The following is a 7,894-nucleotide window of genomic DNA, read 5'->3' as shown; positions in this document are numbered from 1 at the left end:
GTTTCTTTCTATTTTGTGTTAGTGTGGACATAAAACATAAACATCCAAATACTCTTCAATGATCATATGAAGGTTATTTTTTATGCAAAAGCTCGTATGGTGACATATTATGAAGAATCTTACTTGGTACCCTATTAATGATGTGTACTGCTGTTAGGACAGCATCTCCCCAAAAATGCACAAGTGCATTTGACTAATGCATTAGGCCTCTTGCAACTACCAGAATGTGTTGATGCCTCCTCTCAACAATTCCATTTTGTTGATGAGCTTCAACACATGACAATTGATGAACTCTACCACTACTTGCAAAGAAATTTAGCAGTCCTAATTCTTTGGCATTATCTGTTCTTAGACATTTAATTGCAAGATTAAACTGTTTTTGAACAAAGGCATTGAAAGCAGGAATGATCATAGAAGTTTCTGATTTAGTTTTCATTAAAAAAATCTAGGTAAATCTTGTATAGTCATCAATTATAGATAGAAAATAACATTGACCAGACAAGGTTGGACTTTCATAAGGTCCCCAAATATCAACATGCATCAATTCAAATGGAATTTTTGTGTTTTGAACATGTATTGGAAAGGGTAGCTTTCTCTGCTTAGCCAAAGGATAGATTTAACAAAGTAATTCATTAGAACATTTAACATCTGCACATTGTTCATGTATAACTTTTATTCTTTCAAAAGGAGCATGACCAAGTCTGAAATGCCATAAATCGAAAACTTTATGTCCTGTATTACAAGCATTGGCTAACAAAGTGAAAGGTAACTTGACAAGTTTATCAAAGCAATAATCTGACAACTCTTGTTCATCTTTCTTAGGTTCCATGAAATACAACCCTAAAGAGGCCCTAGCTACACCAGTCACTGTTCATGAAGGGGTGTCCTGAAAATACAGTACTTGTCAGTGAAGAAAACACAAGTATTTTTCATCCTAGTGAGTTGTCCTACTGAGAGCAAATTAAATCTAAAACTTGAAACATAAAGAACATTATGTAAAGTTAATAATGATGTCAATTTGACAACTCCTGCATGTATGACAATAGCTTTTTTGTTATTAGGCCGTAAAACAAAACTATCATTGACAAGTCTAGCAGAAATGAAACTATCTAGGGAATAAGCAATATGATCTGATGCTCCTCAGTCCATAATCCAGAATTTTGATTTTATCATGTGAGCATTAACATTTCTAAAATTGAAAGGCATGTTATTAACAGTGTTAAAGCATGAATGGCCTGAAATTATACCTACAAAAGCTGAATTAATCAAAGAAAGGTTTGTTTGCAAGGTGTTTGATGAATTGTTCTTACCATCAAAATTTGTTAAACCATTCTGACTCAAGAGCTCCATCAGTCTACTAACTTACTGCTTAATGATTGACATTTGAGACATAGATGCATTCCCTCCAGACTCTTTTTCATTGTCAGGTTGATTCTTTGTAGCTGATGAGTCAACCAATGTAGAAACATTGTTCACAGTTGCTTTCCGTTTTCTGAAGTTATTCTTCCCTTTCGTAAATTTGAAATCCTCTGGGAATCCAATCAGCCTATAACACTTTTCTTTCACATGCCCCTTCTTTCCATAGTGATTGTAAATTATATCCATCTTCACTTTCTTCTTTCTTTCTATTGCAGTAAACATTATAGTTATTTTAAAAGTTGGTTGTGTCTGAAAGAGCATACTTCTCTATGCTTCTTCCCTCAGGACAAGGCTATACATTTTATCAAGAGTTGGAATAAGATCCATAAAAATGATCTGGGATCTCACAACAGAGAAAGATTCATTTAGGCCATTCAACAATCTAAAAACCATGTCTTTTTTATACTGTTCAAAGTATTTCTTGAAGTAGTTTGAATTGTAATTCCCACACTCACAATGCGTTAGAGGTTTATAGTTTCTTAACTCTTCCCAAACTCCCTTCAATTCTATGAAATATGTGTCAACTGATCGAGTCCCCTGTGTGATATTCCCAATAGTGTACTGTAGGTTACATATCCTAGTATCATCTAGTTGTGCAAAGTGTTGTTTCAATGTAGCCCATATTTCTGATGTCGTGTCCATATAGAAAACAGTTGAGGCTATAGGTGGTGAGATTGAATCTAGCAACCAAGCCACTATCAGGTTATTGCAACGAGTCCAGGGAGAGAACAAAGGGTCTAATATATCTGGTTTAGCTATGGTTCCATTAATGAAGCCTACTTTGTTTCTAATAAAAAAAGCTAACAAGAACGATCGACTCCAAGCCACATAGTTGTTAGTGGTCAGCTTGAGGTTAACCACTACTGAACTTGGATTATCTTGTGTGGTGAAGGAAATAAGGTGACTGATGGTCCCTTGTTAGTGAGATTTGTAAAGGTTATGTTTTAGTTTGGACTGTGTTTTGAGACCTTGACTCATTTGATCCAGATTCAAACATATTGTATTTCTAATCAACAGACTAGGATGAAAGGTAATGAGATCTTTAAATAAGAAAATAATTATCAGAAAACTTACTAAAATGTTGATGAGTAAATGATGAGAAATTCTAGTTGTGAACCTCTCCCGATCACTAGTTGAAGAGTACCATTTACAGGGATTTTGTTCCCTACTCTGATACCATGTCAGAAAAGATAGGAAAACAACGCAAGATGATGAGAGAATAGGGATATTCTCATTACTCAATAGGGAAAAACTTTACAAGGTTTATATACAAAGATTCAGCATTAAGCTGAAAAGGTAAAGTTGGTTATTAAAGTACAAGTAACTAATCATTACATTAATTAATTTTTGAAATAAAACTGTACATAAAATGGTGTAGCTTTTATCTCTTTTGTTTGATTACTTCTTCCTTTAATGAAACGTTGCGTATAGGCTCTTTCTTGTTTCTTTCTACCCCATTATTATTGAAACGGTGCGTTGGGGTCTTCTCCTTGTGTCTGTTTCCTTGAACCCGATTACTCTTATTCAGGCAGACCACTTATTCAGCTCTTCAACTCTTTAAGTGTAGGCTCAATACTTTTCTTTCTTTTCTTCTTTGGTTGTTTTCTCTTTTCTGAATTTATTTTCTTTCTTCATTTCTTGTGGTGCATTTTTCTTCATTTTCTTGGGTGTTTGGTGTGTGCAGGTCCTAATTCCTTTCTTCCAGTGCATTTTTTTTGGTTTTCTTTGGTGTTTAGTCTATGCTAGTCTTATTTCCTTTCTTCCAGTGCATTTGTCCATGGCTTATCTCTTCTTAATGTGTACCCTTTTTGAAGGAAACGTGGAGATTGCAACTTCAACTCTATTATTGGTGAAGAAAGTGGTTGTCATGCCTTGTTAGGCTGCCCAAATACCATTTAAGGTCTAAAACTTTATTTCATTATTTTACATAAATATATACTTTCATTTTCATGTATCTAATTTTTTTCATGTTATTTTATTTTTCCTTTTCTTGGCAGTGATCTTTAATTTGCCATGATCAATGTAGATGAGAAAAGACTTTTCTACTCTTTTCTCTCATAAAATATATTCTATTGTTGGTTGATTTACTAGATCTTGAAAGAAAATTGACAATATAATTTTTTTCTTGTTTAAGCTTTTGGGTTTTTCCTTTGCGGTTAATGCCATTGATTTTTCAAGTTAATTTCTTTTATTTTTAGGTTTAGGTTCACGAATTTTTTTGGTAATTCTTTGTTTTTTTTTTATTTTGTGATTTTCTTTTTTTGATTTTCTATTTTAATTTGAATATTTTTTAACATTTCATTTATACGACGTAAATCGATTCTGTCGTTTATTTGTAATTTTTACAGATCCATTTGTGACATGACATTAACATTGAATCTATCTGATGCAATGCAATTCATTCTATTTTTTCCTTTTTTGACAGAAAGAATAATGCAATTTAGTTGAACCATGGTTTGACATATTGAAAAGTTGATCTCTCGAGGAAGTCACAAAAAAGTATACCATTTGATTTTGTGCACTCTAGGTTTATTATGTTTATGTTTTCATATTTCTTTTAATCACAATATATGTTATTGTCTTTTCTTGTTATTGTATTTGTTTTAATGTTTAATCAATTTTGTTTCTTGTAATTTTACTGTTAAGTACTTTTTTAGTTAAAGGGAATAGTTAGAAGGATAAAGGCTTTTTTTGTAAAGTCTCAAAATATTTTTAATTGACAGCTTCTGTTATTGTTTTTCTTGTTATTGTAGTAATTTGGTTTACATACTTTGCTTGGTCAACAATTAGTGGAAGAATAAAGGTCCTTTTTGGTCAAATTTCTTATTGTTTATTGTTCCATTCAATTTGTTTTCTTTAGATGGTTTTTTTTTATATTTATGTAAACATGTAAGCCAATTCGTCCAATCATAGTTCAATATTTAATCAGTGTTGCTATGTATGTTTTCTTTATTGTTATGCTTTTGGATATCTTTGTAGTTTGGTTTGTGACTTCTCATTTGTTTTCATTCTTGGCAATTCATTGTTCAGCTACAGATTGCTATCCTTTATTTGTTATCAATGTAAGGCAAGTCAAACATTTTTTTATTGAATTCACCATTATTTTATATATTTAATGGTTTATTCTTTTAATGGGTTCAATTATTCACTATCTTTAATTATTTCCTTATTCTTTGCTTTATAAATCAGTTTGATCCTTTTCTCTATAAAATAAGTTATGTAATTGATGTTCTAAATGATTTCTTGGTGATAGACAAAGACAAGGAAAGCATGGAAGGACAATAATCTAATGCGAAGGAAGAGCAACCAAAAAGAACTCCAGGTTAAGCTGATTAACAGCTTTCTCTTTAATCTTTATCCCACTCCTCCTTAATCAAAGGTTGGATGAAGAAAAATTCAACAAGAAAATGGACTTCTTAAAAGTCAATCAACAGGACAAACCCTTTTTTCATATTTAAACTTCTCTCTCATATGATCGACATCTAAACATGTAGAAATTGATAAAAAGTGAACAACTAGACAGATATACTTCGCCTTTTGAGGTAGACCTTTCTCCACAGGTAAGAATCTAATCCTAACCCTTCCAATAACCAATTTTTATGTTTTTTTGTCATTTATTCTTCATAAAAATGAGTTTTTTTTTTCACTTTGTTCTTAACAACCAGTTTTAAAGCAATTTGATTCACTTTGTGCATTCATATGATGTGTAGCTTTGGTGATGGCTATTGTTATTTCCTTTTAATTCTCATTTTTCTGATTATCCTTTTTTGGGCTCAATTTGATCTTCTGTTGCTATCATGTCTATTGATATTATTTTTATAGTTTTTGGTACACTATTTGACTAAAAAGAGATTTTAAAAAAAAAAACTTTTGTGATGACTGCATATTTTGGTTTGTTAGCTTTACAATTGATCCTTGTTTTCAAATGACAAAATCAAATTACCAAAATGTGAGTGATTAAGTCTATTACAACTTCACAAAACCCTTTAATCATTAACATGAAAAATGACTAAGTGTTTGAAGCTCAAAATGCCTTTGAATAAGCTTAAAATGGGTAAGGTATCGGAACATATTAAGTGTGTATTAAGACCTCAAGATCAATATGCCTCAAAAACAACCTAAGGAAGAAGAAGTATCAAGACATCTTTGGTAGGTATCGAGACTTCACTCATGAAAGATCAAATTTCAGAAGACAAATGCCAATGTATCGAGACCTAGACTTCAAGTATCAAGACATTGGCTAAGAGATGCCAAATTCTAGAGAACAAGTCCAAAAGTATCAAGACCCAAGTTTCAATGTATCGAGACTTCATCTCCAGACTTCAAATTCCAGAGAGCAAGTTCCAAAGTATTGAGAATTTTTGATAAAGTATCGAGACCTCATTCTTTGAACTTCAAATTTTAGAGAGCAAGTGCTAAAGTACTTGCTTGCCAAGTATCGAGACATCATCTCCAAACATGGTTTTCCAAAGAGCAAGCTATTATGTATCAAGACCAGCGGACAAAAGTATCGAGACATGATTCATTCTTGAAATTGCCAAGATGCAGCAGAAGTATCAAGACCTTAATTAAAATTGGTAATTAAAATATTGAGACCAATGTCGTAGGTATCAATACCTTATATCAGACAAGTCAGAAAAGGACATGAATAACAGCCATATTTTTGAACTCATGTCTTTAAACGACTATGATAAGGCACATACATATAAATAAAAGTCTAAAACACACTTTGGAAGAAAGAGAACACCAAGAGAAGAATTCCTAAGCAAGAGTGAAAGCCTCAACACCAAATTCCTTAGAAATCACTCTTCATATCAAGTGTTCATTATCTTTGGTTTCTTAAGGCTTGAGTTCTTATATTTTCTTGCTAAGCCTTCCTTTTCTTTTTGTTTTTACAGCTTCATTTAGCCTATCTAAAGGCATTTAAGCTTTCATCTTCATTATCTTGTAATCCTTTGTGAAGGTTATACCTTTACTTAGAAAGGTAAAGTTGTTGTGACAGGTTATACCTTAATCTAAGTAAAAGGTAGATATGTTGTGCTTGATCCATAAAAGACAATGTATTGAATGATTGTGCTTGATCCATAAAAGGCATTGTATTGAAAGGTTGTGCTTGACCCAAAAAAAGTAGTACATTGTAAAGGTTATGCTTGAGCTTTTGAAAAATAATTTTTATATTGGATTTCAAATTCCTTGGTGAGCCAAAGGAGAAGATGTAATCATCAAGGCCAAACCTCTATAAATCTTATGTCTTTTACTTGTTTGTTGAATTTTTTTTTTCATTTTCTTTGACTTCCTAAAATCATTTTTCAACCACTTGCAAAAAGGTTTAAGAAACTCTTCATTCTTAAGCTTCAAAGAGGTTTTCATCCTTATCTTGCTTAAGATTAATTTTTCCTCAAAGGCTCTACAAAGATTTTTTAAAATACTCAATTCACCCTCTCTCTTAAGGTTTATCTTTTGAGCTAACATCCTAACTATTAGTATCAAAGCTTTGATCTCAATTTGTAGATTTAAACACCTTGAGTGGAGATCCATTTGAAGCTCAAAGGCCATGGCAATGCATCCTACAGCCACTCCCTTAGGTGAGGGCCAATCTATGGTAATTCCCTTTTTATTTAATGTTCAACCAAGCTAATGATATAAATGTTTGGAACGTTATTTTGAAAGGTTTTCATGTCCGTAGATGAAAGGTTAGTCATTAAACCTATGAGAGAATGGGATAACAGAGATAAGAAGCTTATGCACATTAATACAAAAGCTATAAATACCTTATATTGTGCCTTAGGATCTGAAGAATTCAATAGAGTGCCATGTGTGAAAAAGAAAAGGAAGTTTGAGACACATCAGAAACCTTACATGAAGGCACCATTTAAGTCAAAACGTCAAAAATAAGATTACCTACTCTTGATAATAAATTGTTTAGAACAAAGGATGGAAAGACAATAACCCTAATGTACAATAGATTCACAAATATTGTTGTGGGATTAAAAGCACTTGGGAAACACTTCCCTAATGCACAATTAGTGAAGAAGTTGTATAGCTTGCCAAAAGATAGAAGAGCTAAAGTAACAACTATAGAAGAAAGCTAAAAGCTTGAACACTTTTAGACTAGATAAACTTGTAAGCTCCCTTCTTACCTATGAGATGTCACTCAAACATGAGAGTGAGAGAAAAAGTAACAAAAGAAAAAGATAAAACAAAAGAGTATATCTCCTAAAGCAACTCAAGAAAATGACAAGAAGAGTGTAGAGAATGATGATGAAAAAGATGATAAGGAAGTAGCCTTGCTAATTAGAACGTTCAATAGATTTTTGGGAAACAAATAAGGGGTAAAGGTAGAAGACCAATTAGAAGGAATGCATTAAAAGGAAACTTAAGAAAAGAGCCATTAAATTGAGAATCAAGTAAAAACCACATTTTTTGTTATGAGTGTAGAAAATCGAGACAATCTAAATATGAATGTCACGACTCG

This window comes from Theobroma cacao, chromosome 5 (assembly GCF_053813885.1).
Source record: "Theobroma cacao isolate CCN51 chromosome 5, ASM5381388v1, whole genome shotgun sequence".
Classification (NCBI taxonomy): Eukaryota; Viridiplantae; Streptophyta; class Magnoliopsida; order Malvales; family Malvaceae; genus Theobroma; species Theobroma cacao.
This window is presented reverse-complemented; position numbering follows the sequence as displayed.